Consider the following 11,650-nt stretch of genomic DNA (forward strand, 5'->3'; position numbering starts at 1 on the left):
CGGTCTAAGGTGCTGCGTTCAGGTCGCAGGCTTCCCTGGAGGCGTGGGTTCAAATCCCACTTCTGACATCAACATTTAATTTCAAGAAACTTTATCTTCATTTATTGATTAGATGAGGTCAAACAAAACTTAGTAATGTGGTTTTGAAAAATTTCCTGAGAGTCTTTGGAGTGAATCTGAATTTGTCCTCTCAAAAAAGAACTCTAGGAACATCAAACAGGTTTTTTTGTGCATATGTCTGTTGTTCTTTTGGCACTAGAAAAATCCTTTGGACAGTCAATGAGGAGGGACTATTTCACCTCTTTGTGTTCTCTGTCCCTATTAGGGTAGGGAATCAACCTTCTAAAGTGCTGTCATGAAATATATCTAGAAACGGATTTGCTGGTAAGTCTACTTTCATAGTTTTCACCTCATACATCAATAGACCATAACGATACTTAATTAACAAAAACTTAACAAGTAGGTAATCATAGTTTAAAAAATGTGAAATGCCCATGTCCTTCTGACATGTTTCAGCACATTTTGGGACAAATGGTCTCACTTTTAACAATCAATAAAATATTTTCTCTAAATTTTTGTCTCTTTTTTGCTCCAATTGTTTGCATCTCATAAAAAATAAAACTTGATGTAACATTATGCATGCAAATTGTGTTTTATGTGCGACCATGACCTATTCTAGAAGCACAGGGTCAGAATTATACTGGTGCATGGAGACAAACTGAAAATGTAAAAATTCAATGGCAAAATTGCTGTCTTTTTCTACTCATTCACAAATAGTTAATGAATGTTATTAAATATGTACAGCAAAATGGAAGGCGTTTCAAATAGAAATCATGCTTCAAAAAACAGTCAAATGAAAAATTATAATATATCCCTCCAGGTGTGACACTTGACATTTGCAGAGTGTCAAACCCCCCAGAAAATGTATAGATATGGCCGAAATATCTCAGTTGGGAGAGCGTTAGACTGAAGATCTAAAGGTTCCTGGGTTTCGGCAAAATGCTTTTTCTTCACCGTTTACATTTTAAGGAGATATTAAACAAAGCACATGGACTGATCATGATCAAAAGGCCTAAAAATCTTAACTATCTACAGAAAACAAAATGTTAAAAATTTGAGAAACGGTAACTTTTTCCTTTTGAACACATGAATGTTTTTAGTAATTTTTCCTCTATTTTGTTTTATTTCAGATTGACTTAGCTGTAAGAGGATTAAAAGGTAACCTGATAGCTGAAACAGACAGCACTTATCAGACACTAGCTGAATGATTATAGTCAGCTTGTTTGACTTTGAAACACTGAGGCATTACTGAGACAAATGTCCTTAAAAAATATGCTGTGGACAAAGTCAAAAAGGCAAAAAACACAAGCTCCACACAGGTCCGTCATCTTTAATTTGAAATATAGGAGGTTTCTACTTTAATGGTGAGACAAAGCATCTACATATTTGACATTGCTCCAGTGAGTAGAGCCCACTTAAAAATGTATGGGATGCTTGTCTCTGCAAGCAAAAGCTGGGCACTAAACTGGCATACTTGCAATGCTGGATGGTTCAGAGTGAAAACACCTATAGGCTGACAATAGTAATTGCAGGTGTTGATTAACTCATTGTGCAAAATAATTTCTAAAATGTGGTCACTTTGGGAGGTTTTCTGCTGTTTTGGTACTCTGCAAATTTCATCTGCAAGGTATTCCTGCAAAATCTGCATTGCAAAACCCAAATAGGGCTCTTCCTTTTAAAGCCCTGCTGTGTGGCCAAACAGTAGTTTCTGAAGAAATGTGGTGCATCACCGCATTTGTGAGAAATCTAACATTTCTAATATCCAAACAAAATAAATGGAGGTTTAAAAATTAATGCAGACGAAAAGTACGCATATAAAAAATGTTATTTATTGACTTTTTTGGGGTGGTGTGACAAGTTTTTAATCACAAGGGATGGTAACATTTCTGCTGACTAGCATGGAAGGAGTTAAGTTCCAATTGCATATTGAAGTCAGGATGGCCGAGCGGTCTAAGGCGCTGCGTTCAGGTCGCAGTCTTCCCTGGAGGCGTGGGTTCAAATCCCACTTCTGACATCAACATTTAATTTCAAGAAACTTTATCTTCATTTATTGATTAGATGAGGTCAAACAAAACTTAGTAATGTGGTTTTGAAAAATTTCCTGAGAGTCTTTGGAGTGAATCTGAATTTGTCCTCTCAAAAAAGAACTCTAGGAACATCAAACAGGTTTTTTTGTGCATATGTCTGTTGTTCTTTTGGCACTAGAAAAATCCTTTGGACAGTCAATGAGGAGGGACTATTTCACCTCTTTGTGTTCTCTGTCCCTATTAGGGTAGGGAATCAACCTTCTACAGTGCTGTCATGAAATATATCTAGAAACGGATTTGCTGGTAAGTCTACTTTCATAGTTTTCACCTCATACATCAATAGACCATAACGATACTTAATTAACAAAAACTTAACAAGTAGGTAATCATAGTTTAAAAAATGTGAAATGCCCATGTCCTTCTGACATGTTTCAGCACATTTTGGGACAAATGGTCTCACTTTTAACAATCAATAAAATATTTTCTCTAAATTTTTGTCTCTTTTTTGCTCCAATTGTTTGCATCTCATAAAAAATAAAACTTGATGTAACATTATGCATGCAAATTGTGTTTTATGTGCGACCATGACCTATTCTAGAAGCACAGAGTCAGAATTATACTGGTGCATGGAGACAAACTGAAAATGTAAAAATTCAATGGCAAAATTGCTGTCTTTTTCTACTCATTCACAAATAGTTAATGAATGTTATTAAATATGTACAGCAAAATGGAAGGCGTTTCAAATAGAAATCATGCTTCAAAAAACAGTCAAATTAAAAATTATAATATATCCCTCCAGGTGTGACACTTGACATTTGCAGAGTGTCAAACCCCCCAGAAAATGTATAGATATGGCCGAAATAGCTCAGTTGGGAGAGCGTTAGACTCAAGATCTAAAGGTCCCGGGTTTCGGCAAAATGCTTTTTCTTCACCGTTTACATTTTAAGGAGATATTAAACAAAGCACATGGACTGATCATGATCAAAAGGCCTAAAAATCTTAACTATCTACAGAAAACAAAATGTTAAAAATTTGAGAAACGGTAACTTTTTCCTTTTGAACACATGAATGTTTTTTAGTAATTTTTCCTCTATTTTGTTTTATTTCAGATTGACTTAGCTGTAAGAGGATTAAAAGGTAACCTGATAGCTGAAACAGACAGCACTTATCAGACACTAGCTGAATGATTATAGTCAGCTTGTTTGACTTTGAAACACTGAGGCATTACTGAGACAAATGTCCTTAAAAAATATGCTGTGGACAAAGTCAAAAAGGCAAAAAACACAAGCTCCACACAGGTCCGTCATCTTTAATTTGAAATATAGGAGGTTTCTACTTTAATGGTGAGACAAAGCATCTACATATTTGACATTGCTCCAGTGAGTAGAGCCCACTTAAAAATGTATGGGTTGCTTGTCTCTGCAAGCAAAAGCTGGGCACTAAACTGGCATACTTGCAATGCTGGATGGTTCAGAGTGAAAACACCTATAGGCTGACAATAGTAATTGCAGGTGTTGATTAACTCATTGTGCAAAATAATTTCTAAAATGTGGTCACTTTGGGAGGTTTTCTGCTGTTTTGGTACTCTGCAAATTTCATCTGCAAGGTATTCCTGCAAAATCTGCATTGCAAAACCCAAATAGGGCTCTTCCTTTCAAAGCCCTGCTGTGTGGCCAAACAGTAGTTTCTGAAGAAATGTGGTGCATCACCGCATTTGTGAGAAATCTAACATTTCTAATATCCAAACAAAATAAATGGAGGTTTAAAAATTAATGCAGACGAAAAGTATGCATATAAAAAATGTTATTTATTGACTTTTTTGGGGTGGTGTGACAAGTTTTTAATCACAAGGGATGGTAACATTTCTGCTGACTAGCATGGAAGGAGTTAAGTTCCAATTGCATATCGGAGTCAGGATGGCCGAGAGGGCTAAGGCGCTGCGTTCAGGTCGCAGTCTTCCCTGGAGGCGTGGGTTCAAATCCCACTTCTGACATCAACATTTAATTTCAAGAAACTTTATCTTCATTTATTGATTAGATGAGGTCAAACAAAACTTAGTAATGTGGTTTTGAAAAATTTCCTGAGAGTCTTTGGAGTGAATCTGAATTTGTCCTCTCAAAAAAGAACTCTAGGAACATCAAACAGGTTTTTTTGTGCATATGTCTGTTGTTCTTTTGGCACTAGAAAAATCCTTTGGACAGTCAATGAGGAGGGACTATTTCACCTCTTTGTGTTCTCTGTCCCTATTAGGGTAGGGAATCAACCTTCTACAGTGCTGTCATGAAATATATCTAGAAACGGATTTGCTGGTAAGTCTACTTTCATAGTTTTCACCTCATACATCAATAGACCATAACGATACTTAATTAACAAAAACTTAACAAGTAGGTAATCATAGTTTAAAAAATGTGAAATGCCCATGTCCTTCTGACATGTTTCAGCACATTTTGGGACAAATGGTCTCACTTTTAACAATCAATAAAATATTTTCTCTAAATTTTTGTCTCTTTTTTGCTCCAATTGTTTGCATCTCATAAAAAATAAAACTTGATGTAACATTATGCATGCAAATTGTGTTTTATGTGCGACCATGACCTATTCTAGAAGCACAGAGTCAGAATTATACTGGTGCATGGAGACAAACTGAAAATGTAAAAATTCAATGGCAAAATTGCTGTCTTTTTCTACTCATTCACAAATAGTTAATGAATGTTATTAAATATGTACAGCAAAATGGAAGGCGTTTCAAATAGAAATCATGCTTCAAAAAACAGTCAAATTAAAAATTATAATATATCCCTCCAGGTGTGACACTTGACATTTGCAGAGTGTCAAACCCCCCAGAAAATGTATAGATATGGCCGAAATAGCTCAGTTGGGAGAGCGTTAGACTCAAGATCTAAAGGTCCCGGGTTTCGGCAAAATGCTTTTTCTTCACCGTTTACATTTTAAGGAGATATTAAACAAAGCACATGGACTGATCATGATCAAAAGGCCTAAAAATCTTAACTATCTACAGAAAACAAAATGTGAAAAATTTGAGAAACGGTAACTTTTTCCTTTTGAACACATGAATGTTTTTTAGTAATTTTTCCTCTATTTTGTTTTATTTCAGATTGACTTAGCTGTAAGAGGATTAAAAGGTAACCTGATAGCTGAAACAGACAGCACTTATCAGACACTAGCTGAATGATTATAGTCAGCTTGTTTGACTTTGAAACACTGAGGCATTACTGAGACAAATGTCCTTAAAAAATATGCTGTGGACAAAGTCAAAAAGGCAAAAAACACAAGCTCCACACAGGTCCGTCATCTTTAATTTGAAATATAGGAGGTTTCTACTTTAATGGTGAGACAAAGCATCTACATATTTGACATTGCTCCAGTGAGTAGAGCCCACTTAAAAATGTATGGGTTGCTTGTCTCTGCAAGCAAAAGCTGGGCACTAAACTGGCATACTTGCAATGCTGGATGGTTCAGAGTGAAAACACCTATAGGCTGACAATAGTAATTGCAGGTGTTGATTAACTCATTGTGCAAAATAATTTCTAAAATGTGGTCACTTTGGGAGGTTTTCTGCTGTTTTGGTACTCTGCAAATTTCATCTGCAAGGTATTCCTGCAAAATCTGCATTGCAAAACCCAAATAGGGCTCTTCCTTTCAAAGCCCTGCTGTGTGGCCAAACAGTAGTTTCTGAAGAAATGTGGTGCATCACCGCATTTGTGAGAAATCTAACATTTCTAATATCCAAACAAAATAAATGGAGGTTTAAAAATTAATGCAGACGAAAAGTATGCATATAAAAAATGTTATTTATTGACTTTTTTGGGGTGGTGTGACAAGTTTTTAATCACAAGGGATGGTAACATTTCTGCTGACTAGCATGGAAGGAGTTAAGTTCCAATTGCATATCGGAGTCAGGATGGCCGAGAGGGCTAAGGCGCTGCGTTCAGGTCGCAGTCTTCCCTGGAGGCGTGGGTTCAAATCCCACTTCTGACATCAACATTTAATTTCAAGAAACTTTATCTTCATTTATTGATTAGATGAGGTCAAACAAAACTTAGTAATGTGGTTTTGAAAAATTTCCTGAGAGTCTTTGGAGTGAATCTGAATTTGTCCTCTCAAAAAAGAACTCTAGGAACATCAAACAGGTTTTTTTGTGCATATGTCTGTTGTTCTTTTGGCACTAGAAAAATCCTTTGGACAGTCAATGAGGAGGGACTATTTCACCTCTTTGTGTTCTCTGTCCCTATTAGGGTAGGGAATCAACCTTCTACAGTGCTGTCATGAAATATATCTAGAAACGGATTTGCTGGTAAGTCTACTTTCATAGTTTTCACCTCATACATCAATAGACCATAACGATACTTAATTAACAAAAACTTAACAAGTAGGTAATCATAGTTTAAAAAATGTGAAATGCCCATGTCCTTCTGACATGTTTCAGCACATTTTGGGACAAATGGTCTCACTTTTAACAATCAATAAAATATTTTCTCTAAATTTTTGTCTCTTTTTTGCTCCAATTGTTTGCATCTCATAAAAAATAAAACTTGATGTAACATTATGCATGCAAATTGTGTTTTATGTGCGACCATGACCTATTCTAGAAGCACAGGGTCAGAATTATACTGGTGCATGGAGACAAACTGAAAATGTAAAAATTCAATGGCAAAATTGCTGTCTTTTTCTACTCATTCACAAATAGTTAATGAATGTTATTAAATATGTACAGCAAAATGGAAGGCGTTTCAAATAGAAATCATGCTTCAAAAAACAGTCAAATGAAAAATTATAATATATCCCTCCAGGTGTGACACTTGACATTTGCAGAGTGTCAAACCCCCCAGAAAATGTATAGATATGGCCGAAATAGCTCAGTTGGGAGAGCGTTAGACTGAAGATCTAAAGGTCCCTGGTCCAATCCCGGGTTTCAGCAAAATGCTTTTTCTTCACCGTTTACATTTTAAGGAGATATTAAACAAAGCACATGGACTGATCATGATCAAAAGGCCTAAAAATCTTAACTATCTACAGAAAACAAAATGTTAAAAATTTGAGAAACGGTAACTTTTTCCTTTTGAACACATGAATGTTTTTTAGTAATTTTTCCTCTATTTTGTTTTATTTCAGATTGACTTAGCTGTAAGAGGATTAAAAGGTAACCTGATAGCTGAAACAGACAGCACTTATCAGACACTAGCTGAATGATTATAGTCAGCTTGTTTGACTTTGAAACACTGAGGCATTACTGAGACAAATGTCCTTAAAAAATATGCTGTGGACAAAATCAAAAAGGCAAAAAACACAAGCTCCACACAGGTCCGTCATCTTTAATTTGAAATATAGGAGGTTTCTACTTTAATGGTGAGACAAAGCATCTACATATTTGACATTGCTCCAGTGAGTAGAGCCCACTTAAAAATGTATGGGTTGCTTGTCTCTGCAAGCAAAAGCTGGGCACTAAACTGGCATACTTGCAATGCTGGATGGTTCAGAGTGAAAACACCTATAGGCTGACAATAGTAATTGCAGGTGTTGATTAACTCATTGTGCAAAATAATTTCTAAAATGTGGTCACTTTGGGAGGTTTTCTGCTGTTTTGGTACTCTGCAAATTTCATCTGCAAGGTATTCCTGCAAAATCTGCATTGCAAAACCCAAATAGGGCTCTTCCTTTTAAAGCCCTGCTGTGTGGCCAAACAGTAGTTTCTGAAGAAATGTGGTGCATCACCGCATTTGTGAGAAATCTAACATTTCTAATATCCAAACAAAATAAATGGAGGTTTAAAAATTAATGCAGACGAAAAGTACGCATATAAAAAATGTTATTTATTGACTTTTTTGGGGTGGTGTGACAAGTTTTTAATCACAAGGGATGGTAACATTTCTGCTGACTAGCATGGAAGGAGTTAAGTTCCAATTGCATATTGAAGTCAGGATGGCCGAGAGGGCTAAGGCGCTGCGTTCAGGTCGCAGTCTTCCCTGGAGGCGTGGGTTCAAATCCCACTTCTGACATCAACATTTAATTTCAAGAAACTTTATCTTCATTTATTGATTAGATGAGGTCAAACAAAACTTAGTAATGTGGTTTTGAAAAATTTCCTGAGAGTCTTTGGAGTGAATCTGAATTTGTCCTCTCAAAAAAGAACTCTAGGAACATCAAACAGGTTTTTTTGTGCATATGTCTGTTGTTCTTTTGGCACTAGAAAAATCCTTTGGACAGTCAATGAGGAGGGACTATTTCACCTCTTTGTGTTCTCTGTCCCTATTAGGGTAAGGAATCAACCTTCTACAGTGCTGTCATGAAATATATCTAGAAACGGATTTGCTGGTAAGTCTACTTTCATAGTTTTCACCTCATACATCAATAGACCATAACGATACTTAATTAACAAAAACTTAACAAGTAGGTAATCATAGTTTAAAAAATGTGAAATGCCCATGTCCTTCTGACATGTTTCAGCACATTTTGGGACAAATGGTCTCACTTTTAACAATCAATAAAATATTTTCTCTAAATTTTTGTCTCTTTTTTGCTCCAATTGTTTGCATCTCATAAAAAATAAAACTTGATGTAACATTATGCATGCAAATTGTGTTTTATGTGCGACCATGACCTATTCTAGAAGCACAGGGTCAGAATTATACTGGTGCATGGAGACAAACTGAAAATGTAAAAATTCAATGGCAAAATTGCTGTCTTTTTCTACTCATTCACAAATAGTTAATGAATGTTATGAAATATGTACAGCAAAATGGAAGGCGTTTCAAATAGAAATCATGCTTCAAAAAACAGTCAAATGAAAAATTATAATATATCCCTCCAGGTGTGACACTTGACATTTGCAGAGTGTCAAACCCCCCAGAAAATGTATAGATATGGCCGAAATAGCTCAGTTGGGAGAGCGTTAGACTGAAGATCTAAAGGTCCCTGGTCCAATCCCGGGTTTCGGCAAAATGCTTTTTCTTCACCGTTTACATTTTAAGGAGATATTAAACAAAGCACATGGACTGATCATGATCAAAAGGCCTAAAAATCTTAACTATCTACAGAAAACAAAATGTGAAAAATTTGAGAAACGGTAACTTTTTCCTTTTGAACACATGAATGTTTTTTAGTAATTTTTCCTCTATTTTGTTTTATTTCAGATTGACTTAGCTGTAAGAGGATTAAAAGGTAACCTGATAGCTGAAACAGACAGCACTTATCAGACACTAGCTGAATGATTATAGTCAGCTTGTTTGACTTTGAAACACTGAGGCATTACTGAGACAAATGTCCTTAAAAAATATGCTGTGGACAAAGTCAAAAAGGCAAAAAACACAAGCTCCACACAGGTCCGTCATCTTTAATTTGAAATATAGGAGGTTTCTACTTTAATGGTGAGACAAAGCATCTACATATTTGACATTGCTCCAGTGAGTAGAGCCCACTTAAAAATGTATGGGTTGCTTGTCTCTGCAAGCAAAAGCTGGGCACTAAACTGGCATACTTGCAATGCTGGATGGTTCAGAGTGAAAACACCTATAGGCTGACAATAGTAATTGCAGGTGTTGATTAACTCATTGTGCAAAATAATTTCTAAAATGTGGTCACTTTGGGAGGTTTTCTGCTGTTTTGGTACTCTGCAAATTTCATCTGCAAGGTATTCCTGCAAAATCTGCATTGCAAAACCCAAATAGGGCTCTTCCTTTCAAAGCCCTGCTGTGTGGCCAAACAGTAGTTTCTGAAGAAATGTGGTGCATCACCGCATTTGTGAGAAATCTAACATTTCTAATATCCAAACAAAATAAATGGAGGTTTAAAAATTAATGCAGACGAAAAGTACGCATATAAAAAATGTTATTTATTGACTTTTTTGGGGTGGTGTGAAAAGTTTTTAATCACAAGGAATGGTAACATTTCTGCTGACTAGCATGGAAGGAGTTAAGTTCCAATTGCATATCGAAGGACGATACCAGATGATCACAGCCGCAACAAAATCTCCCCCCAGGACGGACGTCTTTCCAGCGGGACGAGACTGCAGCTCGAGACCTGGTGAGAAAATATATCATCTTACCTAACCTTCTGTATTCACGTCCGGCTGGGAGGAGATAGTTGGCTGTCTTCTCTGAACCCTTAAACTGACCACGTTTGAAAGTCCTGAGCCTACGGACCCGGTCAGGTATATAATTCCTTAATTGTCTGTGTGTATTATCCGGTCTAACCAATTCGGAGGGTGTATCTAGAATCCATCTAGTATCTGATAAAAACTATTTCATACTGCACTAGGGCTACTAGAAGCATACAGAGCAGAGTGCAAAGGGGCTGTTTCCACTGAGTTATCACCCTGGTTCCGACCTTAGACGGTCGAAGAAGTTATATATATATATCAGATATATACATATAGGTGCTCACGTCCGGCCATACGCCCACGGTATAAACTGGGCCCGGTGACGTGAATGACACGGTATATACATTTTTAAGGAAAGAGGTGATTACTAATTTTTCCCCCTCTGCTGAAATATCAACCACCTATCTAGAAGTGATTACCACTATTTACTATACCTAAAGTGACAAAAAGCCCAGCCCTAGTTGCCTTGGTAACAAAAGAACAGTGAAAGGGATAAGGAATACATTCATAATAGTTTTTTTTTATGTTTGAAGTATTGATGCATTGTTGTGACACGCCTGTCCGCAGCTCTCATATTGAATATACTGCCATACTGGTTAGACTGCTATTTCAGCTGCATTTCCTGAATGCAAAGTGTTTAATAATCACGCTACATTATCTGTATTCAGTCCGGAGGATATAAAATATAAAATGTAATAAGTTGTTTTATAGTATACACACAGTAACCCTTCAAGCATATTTATAATTACGGTAATCTAAAAGTTTCATTGTCTGCCTTATCTGCTTTGCCTCTCTGCTTTGCTGTTTTGGTTGTTTGCATACGTGATTGTTACCTCAGCCAGCCTGAAAAGGAAAAAAATATAGATAGGGAGACGTACTGAGCAAATTCTCTGTCACTCTGGTTCCGGTCCTGCTCTCGGCTTGACCGATGATCGCAGAAGTCTGAACTGTGTCTCTCCCAGTGGGCAAGTGGGAGTAGGGGCTTGATTACTCTCAGTGATTTTCCAACCTCTAAGTGGTTGGTAACTTCTTGCGGGTTTCCCACCGGACATCATCTGGCTAAGATGATGGTGTTTTAGCTGCAGCATAGGTTCATAAGTTATATGGGTGGAAGGGTAATTTCAATTACCGTGTTGATGTGACTGAGTGATTGCTCTCTCCCTGAAAAGTATGGTTTGCCCAGGTGTAGATTTTTCACCTCTACAAATCAGGCTGGCATATGGATAGGTAAATTGCGAATTGTTTTGGTGTCAAGGATTCGCAGTATTTGATGTCAGTACCAGTTTTAAATTCATTGTCTTTTGTCTTTTGTAGTGTGTATAATTTGCAGGAGGCGTACTAGCATGTGGTTAAAATTTTTGAATGCATTCTATGTGTGTATACATATATATGTTGTGAAATTAGAGAATTGGATAAACTGGTTTTGTTCTGCATACTATAATTATAA

The 11,650-nt window shown here is 36.6% G+C and overlaps 2 non-coding genes across 2 annotated transcripts; both read left to right on the top strand.

The window, feature by feature from the left end:
- Positions 1–1,991: 1,991 nt before the first annotated feature.
- On the top strand, positions 1,992–2,074 carry TRNAL-CAG (transfer RNA leucine (anticodon CAG)). Its single transcript has one exon. It is a non-coding gene; the product is annotated as a tRNA-Leu (tRNA).
- Positions 2,075–8,971: 6,897 nt separating this feature from the next.
- TRNAF-GAA (transfer RNA phenylalanine (anticodon GAA)) lies at positions 8,972–9,044 on the top strand. The gene has a single exon. It is a non-coding gene; the product is annotated as a tRNA-Phe (tRNA).
- The last annotated feature ends 2,606 nt before the right edge of the window (positions 9,045–11,650 follow it).

The sequence above is a fragment of the Dendrobates tinctorius genome, unplaced genomic scaffold (assembly GCF_039654945.1).
Source record: "Dendrobates tinctorius isolate UK_male_01 unplaced genomic scaffold, ASM3965494v1 ptg000350l, whole genome shotgun sequence".
Classification (NCBI taxonomy): domain Eukaryota; kingdom Metazoa; phylum Chordata; class Amphibia; order Anura; family Dendrobatidae; genus Dendrobates; species Dendrobates tinctorius.